Source organism: Castanea sativa, chromosome 3, assembly GCF_040712315.1.
Source record: "Castanea sativa cultivar Marrone di Chiusa Pesio chromosome 3, ASM4071231v1".
NCBI classification, from domain to species: Eukaryota; Viridiplantae; Streptophyta; class Magnoliopsida; order Fagales; family Fagaceae; genus Castanea; species Castanea sativa.
This window is the reverse complement of record NC_134015.1, coordinates 3,044,705-3,058,936: the sequence shown is the minus strand read 5'-3', so window position 1 is coordinate 3,058,936 and position 14,232 is coordinate 3,044,705.

Below are 14,232 nucleotides of genomic sequence, written 5' to 3'. Positions count from 1 at the left end.
TAGCTCGACAAAATGCTAAATTAAATGTGGAGGTGGAGGGGGGGGGGGGTTGAATTTGATTCAGGGCCGAAGCCCAAATGCTTTGAAGATCATGCTTGAGGAAATGAGCCAAACCCATTTCAATGAATAGTAACGGGAAACCTCCTAGGACCATTCTCGTGGAATTCTGAGCACGTTGCCAACCTCAAGATGCTTTTCTAAGATCATAAGCATGAGTGACCCCTCGGTAAATAAAAGAAATACCATGGGAGATCGATCCCACCCTTTTTATTATTTTGGCCGAGGTGACACTTTTACCAAGATCACCTCGGGAAACCCATATAAAAGATAAGAATTACATAGATCGTCACCTCCACATTAATGAGAGGTTCTCTATCTAACCTCTTCCACATTAAATACATATAGGCCAATTTGAACAATACAAACAACCCCCAAAAGTCATGTTTCATGACAAAAAGGGAAGAGAACCAAGGGAGGATGTGACAAGTATCTCCAAAAAATCTGACTAGGAGCACGCCAGCTAGAGAGATAAGGGGAAAAAATGCTTATAAAAGGGATAAAGGCTACCACAAAGGGCGTGTGGAGAAATATTGAGAAAAAAACCTAGAGAAGAGTTAGAAAGAGAGAGTCATACTGTGCTTTTCTTTTCCTTTCTTTTCTTCCTGTTTCCTTGAACCTCAGGAAAGCAATTTGTATGTCACCAATCTTCTTATTTGTAATCCTACTCTCTTGATCAGCTATTTGAGCTTCCCATTGTGGAATTTCCATCATGTTCTTGTGATATATAAATTGTGCAAGTCAGTTACTCAAAAAGCATCCCATTTTAGCTTAGGGGAGTTTTTTTTTTTGGTGTTCCGACACCTACATTAAACATTCTGGATCGACATTCTATACTCTATTTCTAAAATATTTAAGCATCATTGCATTATTGTCCTACGCATGCTCTAGTTAATTTCAACAGCTAGAAATATAAAGTCCCACACCTCAATTGGCACTAACTAGATAGTGAAGCAACAGCCAACAAGTATGCAATTGGTTAAAAGCTAGTTGTTTGTTTGTTTTTTTGTTTGGTTTTTATTTGTGGATAGAATTCAACAGTAGGAAGAGAATATGAATATTGGACATCTTATTTCCAAATTCCAAAAAGTCTCAATTAAACTACAAAGTTCTTAACAAGTTATAAGTTAGTTAATTGTTTTATGCAAAGATATATATTTTATACTTATATTTTCCCTATTCATGCTTCTTTGAATCTGGTTACCGCAATAATATATATATATATATATATATATATATATATATATATATATATTTATATATATATATATTTATATATATAAATCATGAATACAAGAGTATTGTGGGGAGTAAAAAGATCCTGATGGGAACGTGGGCCTTTTGGGCCGTGTTAAGGAAGGCCGACCTGACCCTGGGTTTAGAAGTTGTTAGTACTATGGGTCGGCCCATACGCCGAGGATCCGAGGATCCAGCCGAGGGTGAACTTACCCTCGGATGAGCACCGAAGAACTCGGGATTTCATAGTAAAGGTTAGGGGATGACACAGTTAAGGCCAATGGTTAAAAGGGGTGAACCCTAGAACGCCCCAGAAGCACCGGTGTTGAAGAAATGTCAAAGATAAAGGCTGCTACCTCCACATTAAAGACCCTGCACCTACCACCCTGGCCGCATTTATGGGAAAGTGACACCTGAACAGTGGAAGAGAAACTTCTGGTTACTATTCAAAGGCACTGAGAAAAGAAATATCTAGGCTAAGGGGGAGGTGAAGCAACACGTGTACAAAGCATTCAAAAGAGTAATATATAAAGAGCAATTTAAGACAGAAAGGGGGGACGGACTTTTTGTAACTTAAAAAGAAAAGAAACAAAGAGAGAGATAATATAAGAACAACTCGTGGCTTATGTCCGAGGAGGCTGATTGACTATACTCCTTGTTGTTTCCATGCATTTGCAATCTTTAGTTTGTCATTTAATCCTCATACGCTTCTAACCTGGGTTTCAAGCCCACACTCTACAAATTCATATTGTTTAAGGCTCATTGGGCCTGATCCCATAACTGTTCTTGGGATCAGGTACAGTGTGCGCTTACAAGTATGATGAGCACAAAATTTCATAATTAGTTCACTAATACCCTACCATCAGATCAAAACTTATAATAATAATTTTTGCTAATTTTTTACAATTTAAAAATAAATTCTATGACATTCCTAGTATTCAAAATTTGGGTGTTTAATTATTTCTGTTGATAAATTCTATCACATTCCTAATATTCAAAATTTGGGGGTTTATTTCTGTTGATGTGAATGTGTTTTTCAAATACTAAAAGAAATGAGCTCATAAAATTTTAGGGGCCAAAGCCTGGGATATAAATTTTTTAATTTTTTTCCTAAATAAATAAAAAAGCATGCTTTAAAAAGTTTTGATTATTCAAGTCAAACACATACTAAAATTCAAAACTAAATTAGTAAGTGAAAAAAAATAAAAATAGTATCTATTTAATATTAACAAAATATATAAATAAATAAATAAAAATACAAATAATTGTATCTTATGAATTTCAAAGTCAATCTTTCATGACATATTAAAAAGAAACTTGAAATGTTTTTAAATTCTGATAATATTTTATAATTAATTTTTTACTAAATTTTGCAACAACTTCTCATTTGAAAGTGACCGTTAAATATTGTCTTCAATTTAATTAGAAAACTTATTTTTGATATAGCTTGATAGTTGTGTAATACATACCCCTTTCCCATTGTGTTGCTTCTGTGTGGGGAGCAATTGCATGGGATATTGGACACATAGCTTAAAATCGTACAGGTTTGCTTAAATGTATAAAGATTGTTTGAAGCTTACAACATTCTGCTGTGGATTTCTAGATAACTCTCCAACTTCTTAGACAAGGAGTGTCAAATGAACTTGCAATTGCTGAAGCTCGGGTTGTTGAACCTGAGGAAACTCTAGTGGGATGTACTAATGAATCAAGTCAAAAATTGGTTGAAAGTGAGACTGGAGTTGAACCAGTAGAGGATAGCCGTCATGGACAAACTACTTAAACCTCTGTAGAAGCTGATGCAATGCCAACTGACCTCTTAGCTGATCAACCTTCGGATTTCCAAGTATCAAAGAAATTAGGGATCTTTCGGATCGAGTATCAATAAAAAATATATTGCATTTTGAATTTAGTAGGGTTGAACTTTATAAAAAAAATGTTTGCAGAAAGTTGTGTTCTAACCTGAATCTGTTTTTATCCGAGATGGAATACTCTTTTTTTGGACTCAATATCTGGAATTCATTACAAAGAAGCTTTGCCAAACCCATACAATTGGATCACCTTGAAAGTTTTGCAAGTCCCATGTATTTTTTATGTTTACCTATTAAACTTCACTTTGTGACTATTTCTACTATGGTGCCGGCCCAAGTAAGTTTAAGGCCTAAGGCGAAAATTTTAAGGGGCCTTTTTATATCTAAATATCACTTAAATGATATTTATTTTATTATAATTTTATTTATTTCAAATCTATTATTAATTCTTACTAATTAATAAGACTAATTCTTTCAAAGTGAGCTAATGATACTTACTATGTAGGTTTTACAAGCTGACGAGTCATTACTAAAGAAAAGTTATTCAAAATATTCATTCAGTATAATTTTTAATCAATTTGTTAGCTTTTTGTCATAAAATTCGTATTAGTTTTAGCATTTTTCATTCACTTAATGGTGAATTAGTGATTGTGTTGTATTTCTATTAATTCATAATTTTTTTTGCGAAGAAGATATCAAAGTACTACAAATTTTTCTATAAAAAACTTACAAACTAATATGACATTTTAAGAAAATAATAAATGACTATTGAGTTACCTATTGTGACCGGACATATCAATTTATAAGACCTATGTGATAAAAAAAAATGTGCAAGTTACACACTCTTTTTTTTAATTGGAAGAAGAAAAAAAAAAGCTTACTGGGCCGGCCACCTGGCCCTGCTGTGGTTAAATACCTTTGAAGCTAGATTCATCCTTGATTCACTTTGTTCAATCATCGCAAACCTTTTGCAATGTCTTCCTAGGATGTGGCAGATACCAAGACCATCCAGGAAAGTGAAGCAACTAAGACTACTGAGAAAGTTGTGGTTGACATATCAAACCTAGCTGATTTTGTTGGAAAACCTGCTTTCCATGCTGAGTGCATCTATGATCGGTCTCCAGTTGGAGTAGTTATGGGTCTTGCTTGGACTGCCATGGGGGGATCTACCTTGTACGTAAAGACCACTCAGTTTCCCAGGCCAACTTGGAGATGTTATGAAAGAAAGTGCTCAGCTTGCTCACATAATTGCAAGATCAATGTCGTTTCAGAAAGAGCCTGATAACCCTTATTTTGCAAATTCCAAGCTTTATCTTCATGTTCCTATGAGGGCCACCCCTAAGGATGGGCCTAGTGCTGGTTGCACCATGATCACATCCTTCTTGTCCCTTGCCGTGAAGAAGCTTGTCAAGAAGGATCTAGCAATGACTGGGGAATTTACTCTAACGAAGAAGATTGTACCAATTGGTTGGGTAACATAAAGAAACCACCGCATACATATCATTTCATCTGTCGTTAACATTCTGCCATCCTAAATAAATTCTATACTCACAAAACTTCTGTTGTTGTAATTACATAATGGATCATTTCGTTAGCTGTCTTTTTAACATTTTAATCCAATGAAAGGGAAGTTTACTCTTTAAGTTTTAGTCTAATTGTTTTGTTTCATATATATATATTTTTGGGCATAAATCTGATGTTCATGGCAAGCATGAATTTTTATTTTTGCGGCTTTCCTATCTTTTCTGAAATCAAATTCAAAAAAAAAAATTATTACTTTAAATCATCAAATGGAGACCAGTGGGTCCTCTGAATTTCTGATCATTTTGTGATCCATTACTGATTGACATGCATCAATGGTGTGCACATTTTGGTTCATCTCAACTCACGAAACTTTCATTCCTTGTGGACAAAATCAGGTTAAGGAAAAAAACTATAGCAGCCAGAAGGTGTGGAGTAAAGACCATCATATTCCCTTTGGCTAACAAGAGGGATTTCGATGAACTTGCAACAAATGTGAAAGAAGGCATTGATGTTCACTTTGTAGTGACTACAATCAGAAATTCGATACCAGGAGACAGGAAAATAAGCTTTCCATGCCCACCAGCTTACGACTCCCATTTTTCAAGATTCTAGGGGATTTCTTTTTGTGACCGAAGCTAGGAGCCTACCCAGATTTCTAATATATCAATTTTTCATCCAGATGATCTTGGGACAAATAGAGCTGAGATTTGTTCATTGCTTGGATGTCACATGATGCACCATTATTTACTTCTTTTCATTCTTGTACATTGGAATCACCCATTTGAAAGAAGTATAATATTGAAGTGACATCTGTGGCAGCTGAAGAAGATATAAGTTACTGGCATAGCATGAGTGAAAAACGTAAGACACTAACTGATGATAAAACATCTGAAGTACTTCTAATTGTTGAACTAGGGGGAATACAACCCCTTTAGCCCAAGTTGTCTAGTCCTGTTTTGGTGGGGAAACCGCTTTCATTGAGGTTCTTTGTTCCAAGTTAATCCACTCTGAACATTTCTTTGTGTAACAATGATTTCACAAGAACTTTCTACTATGCACTTACCAATTTTGTTGGTACTTGTTGTCTTTTGTCCAGAATTTTTGTCTTTAGGTCCTGGAAATCCCCAACACAAATGAGCTACTGTGTTATTGGGAATAGCATAAGTATTGCGGATGTAAATTTCAGCTTAACTTCTATTTCAGTTTTGGATTGATTCTTTGCAACTGCTCATCGCTCTTTCATTGGTGCTTCTCATGCCGGTAGTGCCTTTTTCTCCTTCAAATTCTGAAGGTTTTGGGTAAGCCTGGCCCATTATGGTGAAGGGCTGAGAACGAAATCAGAAAAGTTAGAGCCCAGCTAAAGGGTCTTTTCCTTATATAGGTAGCTTCTCAAAATGGATGCTTTATTTTTTTATTTTTTTATTTTTCCTTAGAGCACAAGCATCAGCCTGCTATGCCGCCATTTTACCAAAACTTACTTTATCAATTTTAGCATATCATTTTACAATAAATTATACATTAGATCTTCTATTTTATCATTACATCACATTAAAATAAATTAAAAAAACCCAACTATTGTCCTATAGCAAAAAAAAAATTTGTACCGGAGCAATTTTACATTACAATTCTACTAGTACAAATTGTTATTTAATTTGAAACACCTCATGCTAGAGTACAATTGTTATTTAATAGAGAATAAAAAACTGTTATTTAATTATATAACATGCTACAATACAATTGAACTGTAGCAATTTTGCTAAAAATGCTAAAACTTTTAGCATTTGAAACACCTCATGAACCTTTTTTTTTTTTTTTTGGTGTTTGGTGAGTCAAATACTAAAAATTTAGCATTTGACACACCTAATTATAGTGCCCTAATACATTCTTTGCAAAGTGGTCATGCATGGAACTCATTAATAACAATATATATATATATATATATATATATATATATATATATATATCTTAATTACTATAGCAAAAGAATTATTGAGAGGCTCTCTGATATTTTGAATGAAGATTTCGCTAGATTTGTATGTTTATTTTTGCATTTACTATTTATATATCACTCTCCCTCTCCTATAACTTAGGGTTCGTTTTGATTGGGGAGATTTTAGGATGGATGAAAAATGGGAAAAAAAAAAGTGGAGAGATAATTGATTTTATGAGTATTTGGTGGGAGATAATGGGAGGAGGGAATTGGTGGGGCTTGGGTATTTTCTCCCTAGGCTCGTTAAAATGTTTTATTCCAGAATTGAGGATAAAACTGAAGAGAAGACCATTACAAAAAATTCGGACCAAAAAGCTCCCGTGCATAGTTCAATCCGTGTGAAAGCCCCTATGCAATGTTTCTTCTTCTTTTTTTTTTCTTTTTTCCTTTGGCTTTTTTTTTTTTTTTTTTTTGTCGTCTTTTCTCTTACTCATTTGTTTTATTTTTTATTCCCTTTGATTTTCTACTTTTCTTCTTAGGTTGTTGTCTTTTTCAGGTACTTTTTATTCATTCAAAATCTTCTTCTTCTTTTTTTCATTTGTTTTGGTTTCCTTTTTTTGTTTCCCTCTAATTTATTACTTTTGTTTTATTTTTATCCAATAAAGGCATAAGAGTAAATTTATTTTTGTACAAATCGCATTTTTTATCCTCTCATTTTTCTTCTCAACCAAATAAAATAGTTTTTCATCCATTTACTTATCCCTCCTTTAAACCAAATACATATGAGGGAAAACTAAATCTTTTCCATCCTCTCACTTTTCCATCTCTCCCAACTAAACAGACCATTAGAATTCATCATTGTTCAGGGCCTTCATTTTCCACTTCCATGCGTGTTATTTGATTCTTATGGGCTAATCATCATACAAAGACTACAAATATATAATAATAATGTCCATCGACAATTTCAATATTTGTGCTTTTATCCCTTTATCATGTAATCTCTCTCTATCTCTCTCTCTCAAAAAAAAAAAAAAAAAATCCCTACCACAATTGGATTGAAAGAGAAAAAACATGAAGCAATGGCCAAGTAGGTCCATGTGAGAGAGATTGGGGTTTCATTTGCAATCAAGTACTTTCATCATTTAAAAAAAGAAAAGCAGAGAGACTTGCAATGGTTCTCTCTTCTATGGCACGTGCTAAAAATCCAAATTTTTGTACTAGTAGACTAAAGTGCTTTGCATGAGTAATAATTATATTCCATAAGTGGCACTTGACAAGTTCCTTTCTTTCATATAGATCTTCTGAATATCACTCACATTTGGATCCTTGTGTCCTTCCCTGGAACCTGTTAGAAAGTGGGTTGGTTTACTTTCTTTTTGTGTTGACTCTTTTTGGAAAGAGAATCTTGGTGGCTTGTGTGTGTGTATGTGTCCCGCTAATGAGTCATGGCTTCTCATCTCTACAATATAATCTCACTTTATAAACTGCATTGTAGTTATAGTTATAAACTTGGAATAATTCTATCTACACTTAGTAAAGTCTTCAGTCATAACATTGCTCTCATAAATATTTGTTTGCATCTCAATTGTTATGGCGCCTTCTAATGATCCTCTTCTTTCCTTTATTTCTTTTTGTTTGCTCAAACAATGATACGTGGATTGAATAGTGTGGAATACATAAGAACAAAAGCGGCTCAATCATTAGATCATTTAGGCAATGGCCAAATGCCCTAAAATGGAAGGTTGCCCCTAAAATAGAATATATTATTTCTATTTTTCTTATAGTAATACAAAAAAATAATAACATAAAAAATTAAGTTCTCTCACTTAGGGGAAAAAATATTCTATTAACTTGTAGTTTGTCTTGTTTATCTGTCTTACGTGAAATTATATGGTTCTCCTATCGTATCATGTAAAATTTTAAAATTAAGGACCAAAAAGTTAATAAATATAATTTTTTCAAATGTTCAACATTTTATGAATATGTTTCTCTATGTTTGCTGTAGTTTAAGAGTTTAAAATTTTATAATCATCCAAAAATTTTACTCTTCTTTTCTCTCTCTATCAAAAAAAAAAATATCAATATTTTCAAGACCGGATCATTATTGAAATATATTGTTCAATCATTGAAGTCCAACATTGCCAAAAGAAACTAACCATCTAAAATATGAAATTTATTTTGATACTAAATGTTTCAATATTTTTAGAATTAAAATTTTTAAAATATGTTCAATAAATATATGAAAATAAACTAATTAATGTATTAAATTATATAAAAAGGTTGGATTTTTTAAAATTAATGTCTCTCTCATAAAGTATTAAGTAAAAATATATTTTATATTTGCTTCTCGCCCCAAAATGTCTCTAGTCGACCCTTGACTAGGCCCTATTTTTGTGAACCGTGAATTTGAGCGATGTTTGAAAAGAAGTTATTTTAAACTGAATTGAGGCATTCAATTGAAAAGACACCATTTAAAATTTCCAAGTTTAAAAAACTTTTTATTTATATTTAAAATACTCCACATATAAAAAATCATCATAGAAATGTGACCGCATTTTGCACGAAAGGTATTTAACATGCAAATAACGTGGTTAGTATTTCATGATTTTGGCATGGTTATAGTAGTAGTATTAGTATATAAAAAAAAAAAAAAAAATCAATTGAAGCTAAAGTTGTTATAAAAACAAGTATCAAATTGATAGTTTTTTACAAAGATGTGTTTAATAAGTACCACTATTGGGATATTGGAAGAAACTAAAAATTCTTTATAAAAGTCCTTATTGATATTTTTCTACTAGAAAAATAATATGTCTCTCTAGCCCACCAATGGTGGGCAAAACGAGCATAGGTTGTTCAGTTGCCCATGCCTTGAATCATAAGGTCTTTTGGATTTCTGTTGGGGTATTATCTGATGTTGATGAAATCAGGGTAATTAAACATTTATTTACAGTTTACACTAACACAAAAATTTATGTGTACAATGAAATTATGCTTCTTGTATTTGAACTTCTAAACTTATTTTCAAGGGCATCGCGTGCTATGCTAGGAAAAATGATGCAGTGCCTAAAATATGTGGAACACGTAACCCTCTTGTTTAGATTGATGAGGTTGACAAGGTAAATATATGGCTGGTTGGCTTATTTAGTCTCACATCTAAGTAATTTTGTTTTCTGGCTTCCTTTTATAGGACAATATGACTAGGTTTTTACTTGTTTGTTAGCGCATGAATGGTGTATTATGATAACAATCAAATTCCTTTTGTTTTTTCTTTAAAAAAATTTGTTAGCAGCAGTATACTCCCTCTCTCTCTAAATAATGAAATGGTTTGAATCTTCAAATATGATGTTTTTTATGGCAGTTGGGAAGGGGGCATGCAAGTGATTTGGTAAGTGCAATGTTGGGGGCATGCTGGTGATTTGGTAAGTACTGCAATGTTGGAGCTTCTTGATCTGAGCAAAATGTTAATTTCCTAGACCACAATCTTAATGTTCCAATCGACCTATTAAAGGTTAGTTATATTGATGTGCAGACATTTGAGGTTGTATTTCTGCAAGAATTTTCTTATAATTAGGTTTTCTATGTTATAATACTAGATTGGTACTATCCTTCTTAAATGGACTTGGATGCAAGAGTTTATGGTGGCAGTATTATCAAAGTGTCCAAATTTGTTATTCTCTACCTTATTGTGAAATGAAGAGTGTGTGACTATAGGCCCCCGTGAAGGGGAGGCCACTACTTCGAATTCTTCTTCCCTCTTCATTGGGACTATTTTGGAGAAGAGCACACGTGAAGTGTGTGGAATCAAACCTAAAAGTTGAAAATAATGGAGCAAGTACTAGATGTTTGTGCAACGTACAAATAATAATGGAGCATGCCCAAAACGTGTAAGATGAGTACCACCAAAACCACTTCATTCAAAAAGTGAAAAATACTAAAACTAATGAAAAGATTCCATGAATCTAGATGAAAATACTAAATTGAAAACCTTAAATTACTAAAAGAGACTCTTTTTGAATTCCTGAATGATAAATTGATAATATAAATAGAAGATTTGTTCATTTGAATTAAAGTGCAAGAAGAAACGTGATTTGGTACTCTCTTTTCTGAGCAAAACTCAAATTCTAGCATGCTAAAATGGATTTTCATAGTCTAAAGCGTTTTGTTCATTCAAACTGACCTCAAAATGGACTTGAACATGTCACACACGAACAAAAATCAATGATATAATGACATTGAAAACCAATCATGCAAAGATGAGCAGGAATTTCCATGCGTGACATGAAAGTAATACATTTTGTTTATGTCATGCTACCACGCGTGTGGAATCTGTGGACTGATTGCATAAAAAGAATTGAGTGACATGATTAATTTTGGCCTTTCTTTGATACGATTCAATATTAATCATGAAAGAATCATTAATTGTCACTAATCAAAGACTAGTAGTCTACTAAAACAGACTCTTTTTGAATTCCTACCATATGACTAAAGATTTGAAGAGTAAGGAAAAGCCCCTAACAAGATCTTTTTAAGACTTTGTGGTGTACTAGAATGACTAATTATAATGGAGCCCATTAAGATTTAATGCATGAACCTTCCAGATGTGAGAGAGAGAGAGAGAGAGAGAGAGAGACAGAGAGAGAGAAACCCTACTCATGTTTCACGAATGACCAATATTTAAGGATAATCAATAGAGAATAGAGAAATTACTAAGTGATTAACTTCCAAATTTCATTGACCCTACAAAGATATCGTCTTTGGCTTACCTTACAATATTTATAGGAGAAAACCCATTTGAGTTTTCATGTAATTAATAACTTGAAAATTCAAAATGCCACAATGACAATCCGATTGCACACCCTTAAAGACTTTTTAAGAACCACCCAATAGATGTATGAGATTGAGAGATTAGGGGTCCATGTTGGGTCATCTTTCCACCAAGAAATTGAAAGAGAATGTCGGTCATTGCAAGTCCAATTCAAAGACCTTTTTTTCTTACTTGTAGCCATCACCATCAAAGTATCTAAGCTTGTGTTTGCTTTAATTAATAGAAGGATGATTTGGTGACGTGCAATTAGTACTCAAAAGTGGATAATTTTATTTCTCTATTTTATTTTTCTCTCCAATGAAATGAATGCAAAGTGTGAAATGAGAGTAGCAATGTGTAACTTTTTTTTTCTTTTACTTTCTGAAATAGTAGGCGCCTAACTACCGTTATCCACTATAGCAGCTTTAGCAGCCTACCCATGCATGCTCCAAATCCCATGTGAGAGTTGAGACTTTTGACTAAGTAACATGATCCACATCATAATATAAAAAAGAAACAATCCAGGTAAAATCTTGTACTATAATATTTGTATTTGTCTTTATTATAATTTGAGAATTAAAAAAAAAGGATAATTTATAATTTTAGATTTTGAAATTTGAGATAGATTCAATTTTGAATTAAAACAAAATGATAATTTATAATTTATCATTTATCATTTGAGGTAACAATTTCCCTCCATGGGATTGTTCAGTTTTTGTTCCTCAGTTCTGGGGGTTAGTTTGAATTTAATCTCTTAAATACGCGATTGATTCAATTTATATTTTAAAAAAGAGATGCCTTAGTGTCCGTTAATCATATATATATATATATACATATACATATATATATATATATATATAAGATAATTCTCTATTTGATTTTCAATATTTTACGTACTAAAATATTCTCATAAAAATTCTTAAACTCTCTAAAGTACCCATATTTGTTAGTTGAATAATTTAAAATTTAAAAATACAAATTGGTTAAAAGTATAATCTACTATTTTTAAAAGGTTTCTAACTTTTAGACTTTCAAACTTTTATCAAAATCCTAAAAATTAGGACATTATTTCTATCTCACTTTTAAACATTATTTCACTAAACCTAAAATAAAAAATATTAAGGAGCCTTATTAGTCTAGTAATACTAATAAATAATTAGATGAAAGAATCAACTTGTTCATTTTTAAAATTTTAGGGACCAAAAATCAATTTACCAAGCATGATATGAATGAGTTTATGTATTACATCATTACAGAAAGAGAGATAAATCTTCTTCCTTCCCTTAAACCGCATTTCCTTAGTCCTTCATTTTTTTTTTTTTTTTTTGTAAATTCATCTGTATATACAAATTAAAAAGACCAAGTACCATATATATACATACATATATATATATATATAAATCATATAGATCCCATGTGTAAATTACAAAAATAGTGCTTTATAGCAAGATTTGTACACCTAATACCTAATATATAAGTAACCATTAGTCACACTCAGCAAAGAAAAAAATTCCATTAGCCACATTTTGAAATAAACTTTGATGCTGTAATATATGTTAAAATTTATGAGGGTAGCATGAACTTTTTTTTTTTTTTTTTTTTAACCTCAAATGATATGTGGTTGAGATACATGGGATGGATTGCACTAGTGGTATATTATATAATATCATTTATAAAAGCCTTAGAAACAAATAAAATCCTTTTAACTTTGTGCATGGAAAATTTCAATTAAGTTGATGCTAATATGTTAAAATTTGTGAAGGATAGCACGACCCTTTAAAAAAAAATCTCAAATGATATGTGATTGAGATTCATGGGATGGATTGCACGAGTAGTATATTATATATATCATTTATGAAAGTCTTAGAAAATAAGAAAGAAAATCCTCATAAAGATAGAAAGTTGATTGCACACGCTTTGATATCTAGGATTATGTGAAGATTTTGACATTCTTTTCTTAGGTTTGCAACTTAAGAAAAATGCAAAACCCATGATTGATTGATTGTGATAAGGCTTAACTACCATATCCATGTATATATGTGTCGACGTTCCAAAAGTGTAGAAGCAGTATTAATTATTTTATTATGTATACCCATTGATTACATTACTCTTGGGTTTAGAGGCGGCGGCTGATGAGAAAAATGGTTATTTTAATTCAATTCCTATATTTGCTAGAAGATCTTGATCTATGTTAAACATATATAGTTAAGAAAGTGACATTTCATTATGTGACGTTGCTAGACTACAATCCACTTTTTTATTAAAGCAAATGGTCCATATCCAGGAGTGGGTTGATCAACTTGTAAAATGAACCATTAATAATACTTATGAAATGACACAATAAATATTCATAATTATAATTTCACAATATTTGTAAAATAAATCATTAAAATAAATTAATAAAATAATTTCTAAAAAGATTTTTTTAAATATTAAAAATTTAAAATATCTTCATTTTAAGGGAATAAGCAAAAACTTTTATTTTTTAAAGATAATTACAACATATGACTAATTCCGTAGTTCAAACCATTCTCCCATAAACTCCTAAGAATTTTGTACATGAGAAAGTGTCAATTTAGCTACAAAGTTATAAGATGTATACGATAAGGTGGAAGGCTAAATTACACTCCAATAAATATTCATGTATACTTTAATTATATAGTTATATCATATATTTAATAGTTATATAATCATTTTTGATGAATAAAAGTGATTATGTAATCAAAATCATAAATAGATAAAGTCTAAATTAACCAACTCTCAGCACTCATTGATAAATCACAGGAAAAAAAAAATTTTAACATTTTGTAAGAAAACAAAATAATATATATACAAAAATTTCAATCAAACACCTTTCTTATTATTTTGTCCTC